Source organism: Phalangium opilio, unplaced genomic scaffold (genome assembly GCF_054372755.1).
Source record: "Phalangium opilio isolate 3A_F unplaced genomic scaffold, DU_Popi_V2 ptg000055l_1, whole genome shotgun sequence".
Lineage (NCBI taxonomy): Eukaryota > Metazoa > Arthropoda > Arachnida > Opiliones > Phalangiidae > Phalangium > Phalangium opilio.
In genome coordinates this window covers 2920527-2939978 of record NW_028324174.1, presented here as the reverse complement: position 1 = coordinate 2939978, position 19452 = coordinate 2920527, and positions in this window count along the sequence as shown.

The following is a 19452-nucleotide window of genomic DNA, read 5'->3' as shown; positions in this document are numbered from 1 at the left end:
GCGCTGAGCCAGCGCTGTTTTCAAAGAAAATAGTCGGGTTTTGGGAAAACGTGACGTAAAACGCGTAGTTCTCAGCTTGGCGAAAAAACATGGAGGAATTAATACAAATAGCTCTTGCTGATTCTGATGGGACTATAGCTATTTAATTGGCGTGAAACCATTTGATGACGCGAGAATTTTAAGAGACATGTTACTTTCTAATTTTAATTATAAAAAAAGTTATCTATCTCTTTAAATCTTACAATTTTTGTTAAGCCTTGGTACCTTGCACGCTTTATTGCGCTAGCGTCATTTTTAAAACACCGATGACCGGAAAAAAGCTATGACGACAGATCTCACCGGTAACCGTTTTCCAAAATCCGCTGTCATTTTGGGGAGCTCTGCTGGACGCAGCCCAGACCAGTGAAAGGTCTGATCGTAATCGGATTATAGCTTCGTGTTTTCATGCTATTTATGGTGCGCATTTACTTCCAGTGTGTGTAGCCACAAATAAGCTTTGGTGTTATGTAACGTTAACAGTCATGTTGACAAACTAAGAAAATCGTTGAGGTGAAACGAGAGGATAGTGTTTACATGGCAACCCTGTTGTGAATATGGCTTTGAACATAGAGGGTATACAGTTGAGGAGTAGAAAATTCGGCCTTTACAAAAACGTAAAGGTAATATCCCTCCAAAGGTTTAGCTCTTCATTTCCCGTTTTTCCCCCATCGGATGATTTTAATGTGTACAAGTATATCCTTATTGGATGTAAAATGTCGTCTGATTTACAGTATATTTGCTATGCTTTGTATACTGCTTTAATATTTCATAAATTTTAACTTCAGTATTTGTTCTTAAAAAAAGAAACATTTCCATATCTGGGTAAGTAAGTTTGTAAGTAGTCCTCCTCGGAGAGGTAATATTTTGGTTTTCCCAACTTGTAAAAAATAAAAAAGACGCCGAATTTGGTCGATTTTCAAAAATTTTAAACAATTACTGCCGATCAATGAGAGAGCGCCCTCATTACCCATTCTTTTCCGAGGTGTAATTTGTGAAGCGGAGGCGCTTTAGACGCCTAATTTTCTTTCTCATATGAGACAAGAACTCTAAATACAACAGCATCCTACCAGAATAGTACTTCTTTATAAAGTTTTACGCCAGATTTATTAAAAACTTCGGTTCAGTTTTATACGTGAACGGTGAAAAGTACTAAAAACATCGGCTGAATGCCAAGGCTTAGTGGTGAGTGAAAATTTCTTTTATAATGTAAAATTGCAAATATATCAAATATATATTATCCACATAAAAATGTAAATCTAACGAATGTGTTCGCAGTTGAAGTGATAAGCAAAAGTCAGTGACAAATATCGTTATGGCAAGGGCAATTTGCGCAGTACGAGGTTATCCTATTACCGCGGAAAACGCCAAAAGGGAAGACATCCAATTACATAATTTTCCCAAAAATCCTGAGAATAGAAAATTATGGTGCATGGCATTGGATAAACCTGATGAGTGAGAGTGTGCTCAAGGCATTTCACACCAAATTCAAATGGTTCCAGTGAAATTCGAAAATATTTAAAAAGAACGGTGGTACCAAGTGTTTGGGGACCCATTTCATCTCTCAAAGTTCAAAAATGCACCAAGATGCATAGCAAAAAAACTTATGGATATGTTGGAACATGATGATGAGAAACTTTTCCATGAGGAACCTGTGCCGGAACCCATTGGTTCTTCGGGATCTACTCGTGCATAGGGTATTGATTCAAGTTCGTCGTAGGAGGCTAGTCCTTCTGGTACTCAAGAAAGTGAAGAAACAGAGTCCGAAGATGAGTTAATATATAACGTTTTACACTTATTTTCAGGTTTTCTAATTTTACAAATATGTTGGGCTAGTAGTTCAGAGGGGTTTGTTCCTGAAACGAAACTCCACCTAGAGGATAAATACTTGGTTTTTCTATCCCAATTGCTCCTCCTATTCAAATTTGCCAAAAACCAATCATCCATTTAACTAGAAAGGTTTCAGGAACATGTTTGACAGTGAAGACTGAATGTTTAGCGGGTCACGAAGACATTTGGGAAAGCCAATCTAGATTTGGTGGGGAAATTACCTACTGGCAGCATATCAATATTTTTCTCTGGAGAAATATCTGCTAAGTTTTTGAGAGTTTTTAAAAACTTAAATATTTAAGTTTTTCGATAAGAATGTATTTCATTTTTCAAAGGATGTTTCATCCTCTAATAGAAAAGATATGCTCTTGACTCGATGTTGGATGTTTTCGGTCTTTTCAAATAGAAACCATGTAGTTATGGGTCAGCCAACAAGAAAAACTACTACTCTCAGATCCCTTTAAGAAATACACCCTTTGTGGTGAGGGCCAAGCTGATAGCCCTGGTTTTTCCACAAAGTATGGAACGTATACTTTTATGGATGCAGAAACTAACAAAATTGTTCATATTGAAATTGTTCAAGTACTAAAATACTTGCCAACTTTTATTGAATATTTAAAATAATATTAACCCTAATTTTAGTCAAATCAAGTAACTTCCTCAAACCAAATGGAAATAGAGGGTTTGAAAAGAGGATTGAAATTTTTCTCACACATGATTATTGTCATCGGAAAAATTGTCACAGATCGTAATCAAGGAGTGATAGCTTATCTGAGGGACAAAACACACTGTTATTGCTCACGAGTTTGATAATTGGCACGTTGCCAAAAGTAAGAGTCGGATATGATTTGAGAGTTGTTTGACAACTAGAATATTTTACGCGCCCAATTAATTCTGTTTTATGTGATTTAACAAAATTGTTAGTGTTCCTTATTATTGTTAAATGGGCAGGTGATGTAATGTATTAGGTTTTTTTATCCTAATAGACTAATTGTGTTTTTATGTTATCTCTTTATCGATGCACTCATTGTATATATATGTGTTCAAATCGCAATAAAGAGTCACTTTCGTACCCGGATACGTTGATGTAGTTTCTCTAGCAAAGACATTACATAAAGACTAAATTAGTTGGAATTGGGAAAATTAAAAAGAACATTGCAGTAAATTGGTGGATACCCGGGATAACTAATCACGTATACTGGACTGCGGCATCATCGTCAACCAAAGACGAAAGAAAAGCTAAGTGGGTCTCACTACTAAATCACATTACTGACGTTTACGAAGGACATTCCAAGGAATTTCCAAAATGTATGCATGGGCCAATTGAAAAGAAAGATGAGAAAGTATGGCTTCAAAGAGGTAAATAATTCTTTTGGTAGCAGCCTATTGTCCAACTTAAGTATCTTTACCTTTGTTAGGAACTAAACTATTTGAGGAAGTTAGCAAAGTCATAAATAACGCATATACGCTTGCGGCTATTTGCCAGCTTTCAACCAAATATCAAACCTACTCGGTGGAAGTATCTCACTCCGTTCTTAACTCGTTTTGTCCAAAAATGTATCATTTTACAAAAGACTCCATGTACTCAAGGTTTGTTGGATTCAAAAATAATAGGTTTCAAAAATAATTTTTTTTGGAACCGCAACGTAGAATGTTTTCAATGGCAAAAACTGCTGCCCTGGCATCTATTAGGTCGTTCCTCCCGGAAGATTCTCGCATATTGCAAAAAAACATTTTAACGCAATTACTTGCAAGTTTGCTTGTTAGAATGAAGTGGAAATCATTAGACAAGAGATATTTTACACATGCTGTTGTAGATTGCGACTTTACAATGAGACATTCAAGGGTTTCCTTGGTTAAAATATTTGGTTGGTTATCTTTTAGATCGTTTATGTAGTCAATGAACGTGTTTTCCAGCTAGTCCAGTTATTTAGTCTATATTTTGACTTTGTAGATATTGAGGAGCGATTCCTAATGTTGTGCATGTCAAACCACTGCTTCATAACTCGTAAGTAGTCAATTGTTGGCTGACAATTTTTAAATTTAAATGCTTCTTGGTGCGAAAATCTATTATTGTAATGCTGTTATAACTTCAGTTGAAAAGATATCTAAAGCTCGAGCAACATTCATTTTTTCCTGATTCGTTGGATACACTTGCTTTCTACTTAATTCTTGACCGGTTTGATGCTCGTAAGTTCTTAATGTATGACCCAGATGTCAGTTGGATGGTTCTCTCTTTCTGTTGCCTCCAGTATTTGCGCTCGGTCATTTTTAATTGCATGACTTGGATTAAAACATAGGAAAAATTTTCGACTGTTATGTTTAGGATGAGTGACCTCCGTCTTAAGGACTCTTGCACTGCCACCAAACCTTTAAATAAAGCGACATTTGTTTTTGCATTGTCAGCAACGAGTCTAATGACAATAAAACCGCAATTATTTAGTTCTTGAATAACTGTACGGTTAGATAATAGAGATCTCTTCCTTTAAGCTGCTTAGAGAAGAAAAATTGTGCTGGTAATGAAATGGATGTTGAGATGCCATTGGTGAGGAAACAGAGAAGTTGATTAGCAAACACTGGATCACGCTTGGAATTTTGAAGTTCTTCCGTGGCTTCAGAATTGTGCCAAGCAAATTTCACTGAGTTGTGTGTTTTTGCAAATAAATGGTCTAGTTTTCTATCATATATAAATTGACTGTTGAGTGACATTTCATCAATAGCGATTGATACAACTTTTTCATGATCATTTAATTTTTTGGCTTCGAGTGTTAGCCTCTTTTTAATGAGGTCAGTGGCGCCATTTTCTCTATCCATTTCCCTCACATGCGATTGTAAAGTTGAATTGCATGGAAGCTTGATTAGAGTCCTTGCCAATCTGTAACCCTTCGGTGAACAATACCTCCAAAGCACGCATTGCGTAATATTGTCGTAATCCCATCTAGGGCATTTCTTGGGGAAATTGGGAATTAAATATAATAAAAACAGCGCCTGGCTAGACTCATTTTCATCAGCTGTTCGTTGTTACTGGAATTCATCTTTTTATAGTCTTGTAATAAAACTTTCCATTTATCAATTTCTTCACGTTAAATCTTTTTTCTTCATTCTGTTGGTTAATTTTCTTTTTAAGTCTCCATAAAGTTGAGTTTATTTATCGTTCTCTTCAAATTTGACTCAGATTCTCCCACCTCGATTTCTTCCTCAATTTCTGTAAATGGGCTTTGCTCTTCGTGTATTTGGCCATTGGAAATGGCTTCGGGAGAATATTCAAATTATAAATCAATGGTTTTATTAATTCGCGAAAACAATATCCGTCAATGTCAACAGATTTTGCTAAAAATAGCAAATTCATGTCATTTAGCTGTGCCCGGTATTTGCCATCGAGATTTAAAATTGAAATGTAACACCGCAAGGTTTTGTGTTTCCCTTATTTTATCCCAATGGGTTAACCAATTCCATTTCATCGAGATAAATTTGTAGTTGGATTGTGCGAATTGAATATTTAGGGTTACTGGTGATAATATTTTTTGCTAAATCACCCTGCAGTTTGTGACCAATAGAGTTAAAAGGAATTTTTCGTAATTCCACATGCTTTTTCATCCTATGATTTGAGGAATAGTTTCTCGAGAACCGCAATTATAGGAATATAATGAAAAACCCTTTTTTCGCATCATCGTTTGTTTCAGAAAATGTGTACTATATCGGTTCAACCAGGAATGTATGGAGGGGGGTTGAAATGGCTAAAGGGTCTCCCAGTGTTCCCTTGATGGTGGAAACATGGTGAGGCCTTATTTGTTTATTTATTTTTTGAAAAGTGTAGCTCCTCCCCCAGCGTTGGCTTAGCCATCTCCTGAAGGCGGTAAATGTCTAGTCGTTTCAAACTAGGGACCGAGCGGTTAGAGGGTGGAGTTAGCAGAAGTTTCACTTTTTTGGCAGCCAATGAAAATATTTAAGCGGGAAGTAATCGTATTTCGTCAGTCTACGACGTCGCTAACATAAAACAAGCCAGATGTTTGAGAGATCATTTCACACCTACTACGATTTGACCTTAGCCATTTATTCCTGGTTCAACCAAACCGTATTCAGTTTCACAAAACGTTCAAATTTTGTATTTGGAATTCAATGCAACAAAAGTTACTTTGACGTCCGTAGCTTTTGAAAACCATTCATTTTCATCAATGTGGATATTTTCCGTTTTTAAATTTAACAAAACAATAGGCGAGAAAATGAGTGCCACGTTATAATATCATGAAACATTGGAGTGAACCTCTTGGCCAATTCGAATTACGAATTACAAATTTTAAAAGAGCGAGAATTTTTAAGGGCGGCGTTAAAGGGGTTGAGTTTGAAAACCATACGTTTAACAATGGCTCTTGAGTGGGACGAAAAATGTTTTGGGAGAGGGGATTCTCTCCTTTAAGCTAGCCCACTACCAACGAGATATAGAAGGCCCATGCGGGCGCCAGTTTTTTTTTGTTTTTTTCCGAAAATTTTAAATTGCCACGATTCTCCGCTAGAGGCAAGTTTAAGTCTAAAAATAATTAGGTAAACCTCACGTAGCCATCTGTCTGCTCGAAGTTTTGAACCTCGAGCGAGGGAGCGCGGCGGGATTTCATGTGCATTAAGCCTAATCAGTAAGTGCATTAAGAGACTAAGAAGCGTCATCTATCAACCACACAAGTCAAATATATAAGGGTGAGGGACCACTTCGAAGTGAGCGTGCATGGTCCTTGTACATCTCGTTGGTAGTGGTCAAATATAAACGCTTCTACACTGATTACTCGGGGTGACTGACCGCTCGAGCAAAAGTTTCAATTTAGGTAGTGCCAATCAAAAAATGTCTTTCAAAGAAATTGAGAAATATTGTCTTCTATTACGTTTATCAATGAGCCTCGACTTTCGCTACATTAATTGAGGGTAAACACTTAACATAATAATGTGCAGAGAAGATTTTAAAAACCTTAATGCGGGTCAAAAATAAGGTTAAATTTCAAGGTAAGTTCATTAACTTTCAAAAATGTTTTCTTAATTTACCATAATGAAGCAATACAGGATGGAATATTGCTTCGGTATATGTACAAAGAATTAAAAACTACTAACCTGATTACATAAAACTAAACACACAAATTCTTTGCTTTAACCTTTCTCGAGGCATTTAAGGAATAAATTTTGTAAGGTATTAGTATTTAAAGAACTATTATTTTGAGTGCACATCTGTTGAATGCTCTGCTCTATTTATTTGTTTTTGCTTCATTGGCAGATGCTATGAGGATATTTGTTTTCTAAATTATATAACGAATTATCCTATAATTTGTCAAATTTATTTATTTTTTTATTTGTAAGTTATTGCGAATGGTCATGGAAATATGTGGAATTTAGAGAAAATCTGGAAAAGTTAGGAAATATTATTCCAAACATTTTGCACTAACCCTAATAAAGTTACTGTTTTTACACGTCTTACCAAAAGTTTATATAAGATACGTTCCGTAAGTTTGTCACTGGCTAGTGAGAGCTTGTCACGAAGTGATTGAAGTAGGTCGTAGGTTCTCAAAAAGCGACACCCGGTCAGGCGCTGTCAAAGGCTTAGTTATGCGGACTAAATAGGGAGATGAAAGTCCCGCAAAATTAACCATGTGTTGTTAATTCTCGTGTTGTCGTTCACGAACAAGCTCGAGCTGTAAGTATCTAGCCGTTACGAAGTGTAGGAAGTGTCATACTTATGAAACATATCTTATAAACTTATCACCTTAGCAAAAAATTTTTGGTTTTTTTTGTTCAATAAATGATTCGCTATGTTTTATTTTTATTTTACTTTTCGTTACAGGGCAATGGCCAACAAGGAAATAAAAGAAGCTCTTGCTTCGGAACTAAGTTTCGTCAATTCCAATTTGCAAATGTTAAAACGTCACTTAGCCCAAAGGAATCGTTCAGTCGACGAGTACGGAAGAAAAACCTAAGAACTTTATTTTAATATCTTTCATTTTCGTAGTTATTTGAGTAAAAGATCTGCCCTCAACGAAACTAAACGCCAGTTAGTAATGAGAGCTGTTAAATCTATGTATAGTAAACGTGATCCAAAAGGGGGCTAGCGTAATGACCTTACCTCCCCAGTTTCTTAACTTTAACTGTGCCTGCGCTTCAGGGTTGCCGGTAATTTGTGACATTAGCATCTGAGGGTTTAGAACCGAATGATAATTACTGAATCGAACGGAATACTACAATCATTACAACAGCCTTTTCGTAGGCAGCGGATGAATCGCACGCTTCGCGAATGAATAGCAAGCCCGGCCCATCCCGACCCGACACACGTGCCGTTACGTGTAGCCGAACAGTTGGATTTTTTTCCCATAACATCAATGAATTGAATTGATATTTACTTTAGCGTCTTGTATTATTATTATTTTCTTTTATTTATAGTTCGTCACAACGTCATATTTGTTCTTAGAAGCTTTGATTCAAATTATCTTTCATTTGAATTCTGAATTAAAGGAGAATCAAGTCTGTCCCGTTCTGAATTTTGAAAATAAAAGCCCGGTCCGGCCCCTTAATTTACAAAATTTGTAAATTAAGGAACCGGGCCGTGCAGGGCTCTGCTGGCAAGTTCACCCATACATACATTTATTAATGAACAACTGACCCTGCTAAAACCCCCGCGTTTACAAGTTCATAAATTTTAGGTATTTTCTACCAGTTAATGTCAGAAAGTTATTTCTTTCGTCATATATAGAGAATATAGTCAAAATATTAGTAAGCTCGTGTTTTTACCAGAGTACAGGATTTGTGTGCAGAAAGCGATATGTTCCATAATTATGACACTACGTATACTTCGCAATGCCAGAAACTTACATGGAACATGCGCTATCAAAAGTATATAGATAAATAAACAAAAAGTACACTTCGTTGACACTAGGCTGGCGCCGTGTAATACGAGAAGCCCTCCTTTATCTCAGAATAGTGGCGATCCCCTTATGCGCGTGATTATCCTTCGGTCCCTTTCCAACCGTGGTACGTAATGAATAGGCTCATTAAGTAGCAGACGCTATCTGTAGTACCAAGAATTAATGTTTGGATCATCAGCATCCTTTACTACTTTCTATAAACTTACGACGTCAAGAAGCTCTTCCCTGATTGGTTAGTTCGTGTAGGGGGGTTGAGAGGAGGGTAGTTTGCTTCTCAGTTTACATGTCGTCTACAGCCAAAGACAGAGAATTGTAATGAAGTGTACTTTTTATAACCGTATACTTATACCGAAAGTTAAATTTGGGATTGCGATTTATATTTAGTATAAACCAACCTAAGAAAGTTTATTTTCAAAAGTGCATAGATAATTTGGTATTATTGTTTCTAAACGGATGTTCCGGTTGGAAGTTGTTATTCCTAGGACCGTCTAGTTGCGCAGAGCAATGCCAGTTTTCCCAAAATTAGTTCAGGGAGCTTGTTGACACCACTATTTTATAAATAATTCTTCTCGAAGTTTTGAAATAAAAGCGATGAATTCCACGCCTTTTTTCCTCCATTTGTTTCTATTTTGCAGTTTTAATCGTGGAACGCTAAAATTTCCCATGATACCTTTAGATTTAAAAGTATCAAAGTACATCCATTTTAGAAAAAAAATTAGGGTTCGTTTAATATTAATTTTATTTTCAAATAAATTTTATTAAGTTTTGAATTAATAATTTATGACAACGAAAATTTATTGTTCTTAGGATTTTATCTCGGATCATTTCGAGGAAGAGAACGTTTTTGATTCGAAAACGCTATTCAAGAACTATTAAATATGAGAAATGTTAATAATTAAATTCACTTGGTTAAAATAACAGTTAATTGAATATGCATTTGTGATTTTACTAGGCGATCCGAATACCTACGAGAGACCAAGCTGGCGTTCAGCTTTTATTCCAATATTACAATCAGTTATGTTTTATTTAAGAACGCTTTTACTCACCAAATCTCATTTTGGACATTTCATTGACGTGGTAAGGGTTGTCTCTCCCCTCCCCCTGCTTCCTTAAGTTTTAGTTCTTGAATTTTTGAATAAACTAAATTTTTGTGGGTCCTTTAGGTTTGATTTCTTGATTAGTGTTGCCATTACCAAAAGAAGAATATCCAAAAGTGGAAGAACTATATCTAATGACAGCACTCAAAATTCATTCGAGAAAGCGTAAGTTCTCTTCAATATAGCGGCTTTCTATTCAAAGATCGGTGCCAAATAGGTCGATATTAGTTGAATTTAGGTGAGGTTCACTTTGGCATTTAATAGCTAAATATTCCGAGTAGGATGTCATTCTAATCGAGTTTTAGGTCTTAATGTATAAAATTATAGTCTAAATAAAAGTAAAAACTAATTTAAATAATAAAATAAATAGAAAAAATGAGCCGAGGCTTACGAACTTACGTCGCGGCCGAGCCAGCAAATCTCCTCCGCCAGCCTCCACGGTCGCGGCTTCACGCATGCTCTGATTGCTCCCTCGCACGAGTTTCCTCAAAACATTACGTCACTTTTCCAACAATGCATTTCGCGGCATCCCTGATCTAGTTCCATATTCAGTCGCTGAGTGTCGCTTTTACTGGCGGTCTTTTTGGCTTAAGCAAATTGCTGTTAACATAAAGTAAATGAGTTCCGTGTAACTTATAGGGAGCTAATTATATATTCACTTATGGTTTTACACAATGTTTTAAGTAAATTCCCATAAAAGTATTGTTTAATTTCATAAAAAATCATGCCGAACTTTTCATATTTAATGCAGTAAATGTTCACTAGATCAAAAATGCGTAGTTATTACGTCACATTCAACGAATTCCTTAAAGAAGTTAACGTTGAAGAGCCTTACAATTACGAAAATTGAAAACCTCAATCAAAAATGTTTTTAAAAAAGAGATGCGACTTATACAATCATTTTCGGAAAAGTGCAGTGATTGGATTGATTGGATCTGTGTTGATGATCATGAAATACCTGATGATGGAACAAAACTAAAAATCTTCGGATTCGTAGAGGAAATTGCTACTGGATTAATATTTTCAGCGAACTCTCCGAGGTAATTCAATAAAACTTGATGAACTGAAATGTTACCTCAGATGAATAAGTTTCCACGATACGAAAGGCAAGCGAAACCAGGCGTTTTCACATAGCATCGCCATGTGACATACTCAGACCGCAAAACGTAGAACTTTGTCACTCTGTGCATGCTTATAGCAGAGGCGTTTATTTTTTGGGGAGACGGTTTTTCAAAGTTTGGACTAGATAGCAATGCCGCATTATAACTGCCTCGCTATAACCTTTCGTATCCGGGGGTTGTGAATATGTGGTGTTATTTAACAAGCTTAGTTGTAGCTTGTCTAAAGAAACTTTGCAAATTTCAACCTCGGGGAAATTGGTGTGGAAATAGACGATTCAAGAGGAATTCCAAATAAATCCTTGCCACTAATGTATGGAGTACCAAAATTGCCTCTCGGGATCAGAGAACTCTTGGAGGAAAAAAGTAATTTGTTGTTCAGAGGAAAATTTAAATCCCAAGTACTCAATATCTTATACGAAGATCTTAGTAAATAAAAATGTATGGTTTTTATTTTTATTTATAATATTTATATATTTTTAATGGAATGGATTCAAAATGGAACCGGATATGTAAATTCTAAATACGAAATATATCTTTTAACGTTATTTATAAATTGATATTTTTTAAATCTTTAGGATACCTGGCTAGAGAGCATCAAAAACAAATTCAAGAGGAAAAGAAAGCCCTTACGCCACAAGCCAATGGTTGCTGAAAAAGAAGAGAAGCATGGAAAAAGCAAGAGACGAGAAATTATCGAGGCTTCTGAATCTCCAATTATAGTCAAAAGGACCAATTATATGCCGACGGTAAGTTCCATCTGAAGTTCATCACCACCATAGTTTTTTTCTTGTATATCCATCAATTTAAAGGGTAATGAAGCCGGAGAACAAAGTGATTTTTTTCACCTCTTATTGTGAAAATATACTGACCTTTTTAATATAGGCTCTCCAATAAAAATTTATAATTATAAAATGGGGTCCTGTTATTTTAGAACGAAGACGGGGTTGGTGAAGATAAACATAGTATCGAGACACATCTAAGTGCTATAATTTTTTAAAACTCAAAGACAAAGCCAAATATAGCTATCATTGACGAAAAAATGGAGAGAACATTTTTGTACAGACGCGGTTTGGTTTCAACTTTAACTACGATTGAATTGCTTTAAAAATTTCCAAATCTGCGAAGACCAGACGAGGTAATAAAATGCATGCTAAATAATTTTTCAGCCCTAGTATAAATAATTTCCATTGGGAAAATATAGTCAATTTGTTGTATATGCATTACCTCATTGTCCAATTCCCAACAGTCAAAGAGAAGCATGACGTTACGCGTTTCCTTTCCCTTGGCTTTTGAAATTTCCTTTATAATATTCTCTCAAAATTGACTTCAGTATTTAATTATCTTTTCAGTTATTCAAAGAATTTCAAAGGGTGGTAAAAAGCCAGGAAAATCCTCTGGAGAAGGTTGCTCGATATTTTAAATCTAAGGTAGCTGTAATTTTTGAACAAACTAAAAACACCAACATGTTTAAACTAGTCAAGACACAACTAGCAGCGGAGAAAGATTTTTTAACTGAGGAGAAATACGCCGGTGAGATTAATTTTTAATTTTAAAATTCAGTCCCTTAAACAATTTCAATGTGAATATGTTACCCATTTTCTGTTTTAGAACTTGAAATTTAAGCTTGTTGCTTACTGTTACCCAGCTTAGTGAAAGAAAAAAAGGAAAATACTAATGATATATCCATTTTCTCGGTAAGATACAAAAGTCTACTGATGTCATTCAAAGGGAGGGTGAAAGAAAAAACAAAACAAGTGAATGTTTTTGGAATCGTTTATTATAAGTCTTACCGGTGCATCGAAGAATGATTTCCAAAGCATTTTAAAATTCAATATAACTTTGACTCTCCCTTTGAAGTGGAAGGAAATACACCTAACAAATATTTGAATTACGATCTGTATTTTTCTAGGATAACCCAAATATCGCTAATCCCCTCCTCCAATTGGAAAAAGAAAAACTTTTTAAGAAAAATGTTCAATTACTATTACACGTAGAAGGAATATCAATACCAGTTTCCAATATTCTTCAGGGATTTGCCCTTTTGTTTGCATCTTATTACGTTTTCCAAATGGAATATACAAAAAAACTATTGAAAACTTTTAAATTCATCCAAAAAATCATTTTTGAAATTGAACCGAAAAACATATCGGTTCCCATAAAGGGCGTTGTCAATAGACTAGGGCAATAACCAAACGATTTGATGACTTTTCTATAAATGATTAGAAAGAAAGGAATATTCAAAAGTATTTTTTCAAAACATTTAAATTCATAAAAAAATTTAAATAAGAAATTGAACCGAAAAATATGCAGGAGTTTCAATTATACTTTGTCAGAAGACGACTAAAGGAAAAAAGAGTTTCAATAAATTTATTAAATTGACTATTGTGTTTTTTCATCTCATGACACGTAGCACCTTTATGTAGGTTATTTGAAATTTAACAGCGGTAAAAAATATCTTAATGGATAGTGTATTTAGACAACGAGTTTCAAAGAACACTGTCTTGGAATGTATTTTTAAAATCCAAATTGATGGAAAAAACACCACCTAGATATTGGGTATTTTGTAGCATCTTTTTAGTGAGAAAGAGCACCCTTTTGTGGAGTATTATGAAACACCCAACTGTTGTCAAGTAGCACATTAGAGGGTAATATAGAACACCTAATTAGTGTCAAAGATTCCATTGACGGTGTTAATTTTTAAACACCTAAGCAGTGTGATGAAGCACCATGAAGGAGGGTAATATTAAACACCTAAGCAGTGTGATGAAGCACCTTGAAGGAGGGTAATATTAAACACCTAAGCCCAGTGAAAGAGCACCTTGATAGAGGGTAATACTAAACACCTAATAAGTGTGAAAAAGCACTTTCATGGAGGGTATTATTAAACACCTAAGCAGTGTGAAAGAGCACCTTGATGGAGGGTAATATTAAACACCTTATAAGTGTGACAAAGCACTTTCATGGAGGGTATTTTTAAACACCTAAGCAGTGTGAAAGAGCACCTTGATGGAGGGTAATATTAAACACCTAATAAGTGTGAAAAAGCACTTTCATGGAGGGTATTTTTAAACACCTAAGCAGTGTGAAAGAGCACTTTCATGGAGGGTATTTTTAAACATCTAAGCAGTGTGAAAGAGCACTTTGATGGAGGGTAATATTAAACACATAATAAGTGTGAAAGAGCACTTTCATAAGGGTAATTTTAAACACCTAAGCAGTGTGAAAGAGCACCTTGATGGAGGGTAATATTAAACACCTAATAAGTGTGAAAGAGCACCTTGATGGAGGGTAATATTAAACACCTAATAAGTGTCAAAAAGCACTTTCATGGAGGGTATTATTAAACACCTAAGCAGTGTGAAAGAGCACTATGATTAAAGAGATAAATATACACCTTATTGGTTTCAAACCATACCTCCTCTAAAGGTATTATTAAACACCAAAGTGGTGTCAAACATAACCTCGGTAAACGGTATTATAAAACCCCCAAATCTTACCAAAAACTACCTTGATGAAGGGTATCTCTAAACACTTAAATAGTGCGAAAGAGATCCTTGATGGAAGATACTACTAAACACCTAAACGGTGCCAAAGAGCGCCTTGTTGGATGGTCTTACTAAAAACCTAGTTGGTGTCAAAGGACACCCAATTCAATGGTACTTTAAAATACCACATTTACTCGTGCTTTTCCGCTCTATGAAAGGTGCTTCTGGTGATGCACCGGAAAACACCTTTAAAGGCGCTAATTGATGCCTTATTTTTTTAACAGTGTACTTCTTATTACCGAAAGGGGTACCTGCTAACACTCAAAAAGTTCGAAAATGTACTTTTAAAGGTATTTTGTGCTACCGAATTAGGTGTCAAATAAAACCCACAAACAGGTATAAATTATGCTTTCGCGCCCTCAAAAATATTTGCGGCACATTTGAAACTGGTAAACTTTTCGTTAATTTCTCCGGGCATGAATCGTTTTCAGGCAAGGTAAGCAATACACCATTTCGATGTAAAAGAGACGGAAAGACACGAGAGTCAAATTTTCCTTCCATCTCAACTTTTAGTGTCTGTGTTGTGGGCTTACGGGACGACGGTAAAATTTTGAATTCCATCTCGCCTTTAAGTGTCTGCGCCGTAGGCTTGCGGGATCGTGAGAGTTCGCATAGTAAGCAAGGGATCAACCACTCTAGATTTCCCGTTACTAAATTTTGCTTCCCCTTGTTAAGGAAGGTGTGACACTGTCTTAGTTTAAAGGAAATTCAGGGTGACATATACATGGATATTTTCTGAATGGCGACTGAAGCCGTAAGCTCGGATTTAAACCTTTATATTAATTATGTATGCCTTATATCATAATTATATTGCCTTTAAATGATGTAACGTATGCTAGTGTATATAACTGTCAAAAAATAATTAATATTAATTATATGTAATTAAATATTCAAGAAAAACCACTAGCTAGGAAACTTGAGATTGATATTTAAATCTCGGGTAGAAAACCACTACCCTACCGAACCTATTCTATATGTTTATGTTAATATATAATATTCCAATAGAGATTTCTTCTACGCTACCATTACCTGTGCTATTGGTGAAGTAAACAGTCAGTGTTAGAGAATTTGTGCTAGAAGTATTATAGCATGTATTTTACTTCAGTTGTGTTAGTTATAATCAGCACGCCGGAGCTAAAAATCCCACTAAAGGAATCTGTTAAGTCCTTTTCTACTTCCAGGGTACGATAACATACCACCAGAAACGCAGAAACTGTAAAAGGTTTCATTACATACCTTATATTTCCAAAATACCTTTTTTGAAATCATTTAATACCCGCACTGTGAGACAACTAATAGAATACGTTCATGGGTACTAAAAAGGTCGCGGAGGTATTTTGTAGTACCTTCAAAGTACCTTTATGTTTAACAGTGTATGTAAACGAAGGAGCGGGTGGAACAAACGCTTTTGGCAGGCGCTCTTTTTTTAGGCGCGAGAAAAAGATTCGACTTACAACTTCTACTCTCCGCTTTAAGCCCAATTCTCGCTCACATGTAAACGAGCCTTTAGTCTCGATGCTCAGTTTTCAGTTCGCTAGAACCCTTTTCGGTGGAAGTCGGCCACGGGTGGAATTGGGTAAACAAAAATGGTATGGTAATGCCGGGCCGTTGAGAGGGTGGGCCAATTCGGTCAGTCTCCCCGGGGCCCCGCACCTTCCAAGGGCCCGGGACGAGTATAGAGAGCAGTCAATTTAGTCAATTTCCCGTAGCCCACAAACTCTCTCGACGGCCCTGAATGATAACGTTTTAAACTGAAATGCAGCTCTCTACATCTTACTAATAGCGGCATTTCATCTATTGTAACGTAGAAATGAAAACAGGGAATTGGTATCTAGTCAAATCAATCTGAAGTTATTACTTTTCACGCGGACACTATTCCATAAGGAAGGTTTTTTTTGAAGTTTTTGACCGCCATTTAAAAAGATGGCAACAAATCGAACCCAAAATCCCGTCTATAGGTTAGTAGTATAGGGCTACACTTCGTACCTCCGTAGGTGTAGAATGTAGGTGTAGAGTGTAGGTGTAGAATGTCAAGGTCACAGTGTCAATGCCCTCTCGCCACGCCCCCTTGGGAAACTCGCGCGCGCCCCCTGGCGGGAAAACTTGCGCGCCCCCTCGCGGGAAAACTCGCGGGCCCCCGCGCGCCCCCTGGCGGGAAAACATTGCGCGGGTATCTGGCAGTCCTGTCTACAACTGTATCTGTGACGTCATTGGCGGGAAAACACCTGTCAGTCTCTTCTACAACTGTATTTGTGACGTCATTGATAAGAGACGAGAATTTATTAAACGTACATGGCCAAGGCTTAAATCTTCTACAATTGTATCTGTGACGTCATTGATATAGTAGATGAGGATGAATTGATAAAGGTTGAACTTATAGCTTTAAGCGTACATTGACAAGGTTAAATAGAAAATCTTTCATTGAGAAAGTGTAATTATAGAAAATAAGTTAAGCCGAGTGTATTATAACAGTGAAAGTCCTCTCAGTTACGGTAGCGTTAAGAAATTGAAACAAGGAGTGAAAAATGTTTCGAAGAAACAAATTAAGACATGGCTTCAGTCTCAACCAACATATACCATTCACAAAGCAAGGAGGATATACTTTCCAAGAAATCATACTTACGTTACAACAGCCAATGAAGTATTTCAGTGGGACTTGATCGATCTACGAAATCTTAAGAAATATAATAAAGGGTTTCAATATATTCTAACTATTATTGATATCCTCTCAAAATATGCTTGGAGTCTTCCTTTGAAAAATAAAACTAGTAAAGAGGTTTTGAAAGCTTTGCGGAGAGTTATTAAAGAAAGAAAACCGTTACGAATTAATGTTGATCAAGGTAGCGAATTTTTATCAAAATTGTTTAAAGATTATTTAAGAAAAGAGGGGATAAGTCTTTATACTAGTGTAGGTGCGATTAAATGCGGAGTAATTGAAAGGTTTAATAGAACTTTTAAAGGATAAAATCTTCAAGTTATTAACTAGAACGAAGAAACTAAATTACATTGATGCCTTACCCAAAATAATGAAACCCTACAATTCAACTGTACATTCAAGTACTGGTTTCGCTCCTGTTGATGTCAATATGCAAAATGAGCATTTAGTGTGGAAACGTCTGTATGGTAAACAATCTAGTGCAAAACCACCAATGTTAAAGACCGGTGATCTTGTTAGGCTATCAAAAAGCAAACCTTTGTTCGAAAAGGGTTACAAAGGGTACTGGACCAAGGAAATATTTATCATTTCAAAAATTCTGTACAGAAACCCCGTTTGTTATATTGTGAAGGACTTTGATGATGAAGAAATAAGGGGAGCTTTTTACGAATGTGAACTTCAAAAAGTTATCTTGTAAAATATATAGAATAGTAATTGAAAAATAAAAAACATTTAAAGTTAACGAGTCATGTCGAACGATTCATTTTACGTAACTCTCGTGAGTACGGCTTCTATGAACGTGTTTCCGGGAAACACGCAATCTCATTTTAAAGTTCAATTACCAGCTCCATTGCATTTGAATGGAAACTGGCATGTGGGTTTTGCCGAAGCATTTTTACCTAAAGCTTGGGATAATGTGTCTGCAGACTATCTTTATTTTAGGGCCGGAGTCTACGATTATACGGACAATATTTGGGATCAATTTAAGGTGCAATTTACCGGCGGAACTTTACGTGGAGATGGTTACGACGCGTACAAAAATTTATTAAAAACTATGAACAATACCATACCACCGGAAATACGATCTTCGGTATACATGTTTGTAGCATATAGTGACGATAATGAAAAAGCTTTTTGCGCCCTGAGGGCTAAAAATGGGTATGAAGTTCAAATACCTGAGGAGATGGGTAAAATCCTAGGATTGAGTTCCATGGAATGGATAAAAGAAAGATTTACGTTTCCCGAAGAACTCGTTAAAAGAAAGAAAGAGGACCCTCTCGTCCTAGATAGTTCCAATAATTTTTTCTACATCAGGAAGAGAAAAGGTCATAAAAATGCTCGAGAGTTGATATTACAAATACAACCGGGGCAATATACAAGCATTGAAAACGTCATCGAAGCTATGACCAATGAAATTCCTACGGAACATAGATCTATGATTAAAATAAACCTGAATCCCGACGGAAAAGTAAATATCAAATGTGTAAATGATTATTATCTACTGTTCACGAAAGAAAAGTCGGGTCTTGGAAGATTGTTAGGGTTTCACGAGGATCAAATGGACTATCCTCTTAGAAATTCAACTAGCAAGAGTATAGCGGATATTGACAAGGGCACTGCAAGTTTATATATTTATACAAATTTAATACTACCTCAAGTAGTTGGTGATGTCTATGGTCCGTTACTAAGGGTTGTGCCTATAGTCAATGATAAATCAACAACGTTAGCCGTCCATCAGTTTCAAAACATTGACTATTACCCATTAAGATGTCCGTCATTTGAAATGATAGAAATAGACATGAGAACTGATTATGGAGAGAATATTATGTTTAAGTTAAACAAATCAGTCATAAAACTTCATTTCATACTCAAACATGACACGAAGTAACATATACCTAAATTACTACTTGAACCAAACCGGAAGTGGTCTTACCGGAAGTGGTCTTAGTCACTTCCGGGGACCAGTATTTCAGAGAGGAAATGGTCTTGGGAGCATTTTTAAAAGCTTAATAAGATTTATAACACCAGTTTTTAAGCCCGTTGGAAAAGCATTAGGAAGAGAAGCCCTAAGAACTGGGTCCAAAATAGCTGGTGATTACATTGCGGGTAGAAACCTAAAAGAGTCTCTGAAATCTAATTTGAGCGAAGCTGGAGCCAATTTATTACAAAAAGCGAGTCAACACTTGTCACAACCGCAAACTGGTTCGGGTCGCCGTAGAAAGCTGAAGACTAGAAATCGAAGCATAAAGAAAAAACGAACCAAGACTGACT